This window comes from Rhinopithecus bieti, unplaced genomic scaffold (genome assembly GCF_001698545.2).
Source record: "Rhinopithecus bieti isolate Rb0 unplaced genomic scaffold, ASM169854v2 scaffold_23276, whole genome shotgun sequence".
NCBI classification, from domain to species: Eukaryota; Metazoa; Chordata; class Mammalia; order Primates; family Cercopithecidae; genus Rhinopithecus; species Rhinopithecus bieti.
Window position 1 is genome coordinate 2301505 of NW_016810868.1, and position 4901 is coordinate 2306405.

The 4901-nt window shown below is 53.1% G+C and overlaps 1 protein-coding gene across 1 annotated transcript in view; it reads left to right on the forward strand.

Moving 5' to 3' along the window:
• The window catches only part of UBAC1 (UBA domain containing 1), a 53658-nt gene that overhangs the window by 6910 nt on the left and 41847 nt on the right, over positions 1-4901 (forward strand). The window lies entirely within an intron of this gene.

Sequence of the window (4901 nt, forward strand, 5' to 3'; positions counted from 1 at the left end):
GTCCCAGGGCTGCTGGGAGGGATGGGGGTGTCCCAGGGCTGCTGGGGGGGTTCTGGGGGGGTGTCTTAGGGCTGCTGGGGGGGATGGGGGGTGTCCCAGGGCTGCTCTCAGGTAGTCAAATGCTTTCCAAGAAGGGCCAGCAGCCCGCACAGGTGAGGATCCTCTGGAAAGGTTGTGCATTCCATGAAAGGGTGAATTTTGCGTTCTTCAAGTCCAGCCTGCACTGCACGTGCCCGGCTTTTCTAAGAGGCTCTGGATAGTTCTGGTTTTTATGATTTTACAACTTGAGTTATGGAATATCGAGAGGCTCTGAGGCACCATGGGGCTGGATGCCAACCCCTGCAGAGTGAGAGGGGCCCTGGCTGGGTGCTTTCCCCATCGCCGTGTCCCACCTTTGCCCACCACCCCCACCCTGCACCAGGGAGAAGGTGCAAGATCTCTCTAAGACCCCTCCTCATCCCAAGGCCCAGGTTCTCCCAGCTCTCAGTGATGTTGTACTGAGCTAACTACAGCTGTGTGCAGAGAAATGCTCCACCCAAGGAGGACCTCGCCCTCTCAGCCCAGCTGGCTGCACAGGGGAGCGGGGATGGGTAAGAAGCCCCTGTGCCCGCATCTGCCACCATCTGCTGCCCTCTGCCTCTCGAGTGGTGACTTCCTGGAAACTAGCAGGCCCTGGAGTGGTCCATAAAAGGGCTTCAGGGGTGTTTGTACACTGCGGCACCCTGACACCAAATGTGTGGATTTTCCACACCAACCAATTCTCCAGGTCTCTGTAGACACAAACGGGGTGTTCAACAATTCAGTTCAATGCTGACACCAACTGCCCAGAGTTAGCACAGACCCCGAAGGCAGGCTCAGTCCCACAGGACTGCCCCCACCTCAGCTGCCAGCCTCCCTTTGGGGCCACCGCTGCTTCTGACCGACCAACTGTAAATCGAGGGTTCCCACCACCTCTTCCTCATTTGCTAGAATGACTCACACAACTCAGGGAACAGTTTACTTACTGCTACCAGTTTATTAGAAAGGATCAGCTCCAGAACAGCCAGATGGAAGAGATGTCCAGGGTGAGGTGCGGGGTGGCCAGGGCCTCCGGGTCCTCTCTGGGCACACGCTCCTAGCACCTTGATGTGCTCATCAGTCCAGAAGCTCCCTGGACCCTATCATTTAGGGGCTTTGATGGAGGTTCTATTAAATAGGCTTGACTGATCAAACCATCAACCATCAGGGACGAACTCAACCTCAAGCCCCTTCCCCCTCCCCAGGGTCAGGGGGTGGGGTTGAAGATTCCAACCCTCTAACCAGTGTTTGGGCCTTCAGGGCACCACCCCCACCCTGAAGCTGTCTAGGGGCTCCCAGCCACCAGCCATCTCGTCAGCATCCCAAAGGCAAGCTTGTCACTCAGGGATTCCAAGGATTTTAGGAGCCTGTGCCAGGAATCCTGGACAAAGTCGGAACAGACATTTCTTATTATCACACTATTTAAGAATTCGTGAGGACATTCAGTCTTAAAAAGGTAGGAAATTGGCAGGGCACGGTGGCTCACGCCTGTAATCCCTGCACTTTGGGAGGCTGAAGCGGGCGGATCACGAGGTCAGGAGATCGAGACCATCCTGGGTAATACAGTGAAGCCCCGTCTCTACTAAAAATACAAAAGTTAGCTGGGCGTGGTGGCGGACGCCTTTAGTCCCAGCTGCTCGGGAGACTGAGGCAGGAGAATGGTGTGAACCCGGGAGGCAGAGCTAGCAGTGAGCTGAGATGGCACCACTGCACTCCAACCTGGGCGACAGAGCAAGACTCCGTTTCAAAAAAAAAAGATAGTAAATTCTGGCACACACTCCAGCCTACACAATGCTCCAAGGTCCATGGATGAACCCGGAAGATGTTATGCTAACAGAAAAGAGCCTGTCAAAAGGACAAATATTGTATTTGAGGTCCCTAGGGTCATCAAGTCCCTAGTGACAGAAAGTAGAATGCTGGGTGCCAGGGTCCGGGAAGTGGGAACAGGAAGTTAGTGTTTAATGGGGACACAGTTTTCATTTTGCAAGATGGGAAGTTCTGGAGATGGATGGTGGGATGCTTGCACAGCAGTGTGAATGTGCTTAATGCCGCTGAAGTGTGTGCCTGAGAACGGTGAAGATGGGCTGAGCGCGGAGGCTCACGCCTGTAATCCCAGCGCTTTGGGAAGCCGAGGCGGGCAGATCATCTGAGGTCAGGAGTTCAAGACCAGCCTGGCCAACATGGCGAAACCCTGTCTCTACTAAAAAATGCAAAAATTAGCTGGGCGTGGTGGTGTGCACCTGTAATCCCAGCTACTCTGGAGGCTGAGGCAGGAGAATCACTTGAACCCGGGAGGCGGAGGTTGTGGTGAGCTGAGAGCACACCACTGCACTCCAGCATGAGCAACAGAGTGAGACTCCACCTCAAAAAAAAAAAAGAAAAAAAAAGAAAGAAAGAAAAAAGAAAAGAAAAAACATGGTAAATTTCATGCTATGTGCTCTTTACCACAATTAAAATTTTATAAATATGTATTTAAAATCTCTCGGAGGGAAAACAGATGGGGATATGTCAACAGGGCCCAGGAACCAAACTAAAAGAGCTCCCGGTGGCCAATGCTGGGACAACTTGAGTGACAAAATAGCATAACCCCAGGTCATAACCCACAGTGTAACATAAGGACACATGCGTCCATTCTGCTGTAAATTAAAGATTAAATAAACAAGTAGTGGGAGATAATGGACGTATCTCTCAAGCAGAATTCCAAATAATGTATATAGATACTCCCCAAGAAGGTGGACCTGAGTCCCCACCCCTTAAGTGTGGCCTGTGCTTAGTGGCATCTTCCAGAGAAGACAGTAAAGGGGAGAAGTGGCGGTCACTGATGACAAAGCAAATGCCAGCAAACTCTCCTCCGCCAGGTGACCAAGGTCAACACTGGCAGTGAAGGCCATGCTGGCAGCGTCCCCCCATGTGGTGTGGTGGGAGGGTGTGTCACCTGCATGCTCTTCCCGCCAAACCCATCACCCAGTCCAACTGTGAGGAACACCAAAGACAGAGCCCAGTTGAGGGATGCCCGACAAAACCTGAGCAGCAACTCTCAAAACTGTCAAGGTCGGCTGGGCGCAGTGGCTCACACCTGTAATCCCAGCACTTTGGGAGGCTGAAGTGGGCGGATCACCTAAGGTCAGGAGTTTCAGACCAGCCTGGCCAACATGGTGAAACCCCATTTCTACTAAAAATACAAACATTAGGCCAGGCTCACGCCTGTAATCCCAGCACTTTGGGAGGTTGAGGAGGGCAGATCACCTGAGGTCAGGAGATCGAGACCAGCATGGCCAACATGATGAACACCTTGTCTCTACTAAAAATACAAAAATTAGTCAGGCATGGTGGTGTGCACCTGTAGTCCCAGTTACTTGGGAGGCCGAGGCAGGAGAATTGCTTGAACCTGGGAGGCAGAGGCTGCAGTGAGCCGAGATGGCGCCATTGCACTCCAGCCTGGCGACAGAGCGAGACTCCATCTCAAAACACAAACAAACACAAACAAACCCGTCAAGGTCATGACATGTGCAAGTCATGTGTTTCAAAAGCTGGGACGTCTGGACCAGGGCTTGGGAGGGTCCCTCCAGCCCCAGACCCCAGGCCACTTTGCAGGCTGGCTGGTGTAGCAGGTCCCTGGGCTTGGCCCTCCCTTGTGGCACAGAACTGTCACAAATGCCTCCATCCCCATGTTGGAGCCCCTACTGCATGCAGGTGCCTGCTGGATGCATGGGTAACACCTGTCCCACAGGAAGGGAGCCTCATTTAGGAGGAGGTGGGCCCTTGGGGAGACGGGGCCAGCAGGGGGACTGCAGGGACTGGCACTGGGGGATGGTGTTTTACAGCGAGAGTGGGTGGAATAACCACACTTTAACCCATCATCATGTGGACAGTTTTGTTATGAAAAACACCAGAAAGCCATTAATGTAAATCATGAAATATTCAGCAAGGAAGTCACTTAAATGTCTCGTGTTCCCAGAAACGGTGCCGAATGCTTCCTGCGTCGGGGGCGCCCAAACATCAGCTATTTTGTGCATCTTCAGAGGCCATTATTACGGAACTGGAAGCATTAGATCATCACCACAGACGGTGGGCCTCCTGCGGCTTAGCTGGCAAGCCGGCAAGGAAAAGAGGAGGCTCTGCAGGCAGCAGCCACCACTCCCCCCAGGTAAGCCAGGTGGGACAGTCAGTCACCTGTGTGCACAGCCCTCCACGTTGAAGTCCTCCCTTCAGTACAAAGTCCTGCCTGTCACGATGACGATGAAAACAGTTGCCCTGTGTTTCCTTCTGCGCTCTGCTCCGCGCCCCACATGCATTTCCTCCTTCCCTCTGAGGACGGTCTCAGGTCACGTGTGGCTGAGCTGTGAGGCAACGCTTTGGGTCCAGCTCTGTTTGGCTCAAAAACTGTGCTCTCCACCACCATCCTGCCTGCCTCTAGCAACTCCCACTGCAAAAATACAAAGTGAAGCAAAGCAAAATGCAGTCAGAAAAGAAGGTGATGATGCACCAGTTAAGATGGTGCACGACCCAAACCAGAAAGCAACAACAGCAACAACAAAATTAAAGATAGAATTACAGGCTGGGCACGGTGGCTCACGCCTGTAATCCCAGCACTTTGGAAGGCCAAGGCGGGTGGATCACAAGGTCAGGAGATCGAGACCATCCTGGCTAACAGGGTGAAACCCCATCTCTACTAAAAATACAAAAAAATTGCCGGGTGTGGTGGCAGGCGCCTGTAGTCCCAGCTACTCGGGAGGCTGAGGCAGGAGAATAGCGTGAACCTGGGAGGTGGAGCTTGCAGTGAGCCGAGATCGCGCCACTGCATTCCAGCCTGGGCGACAGAGTGAGACTCCGTCTCAAAAAAA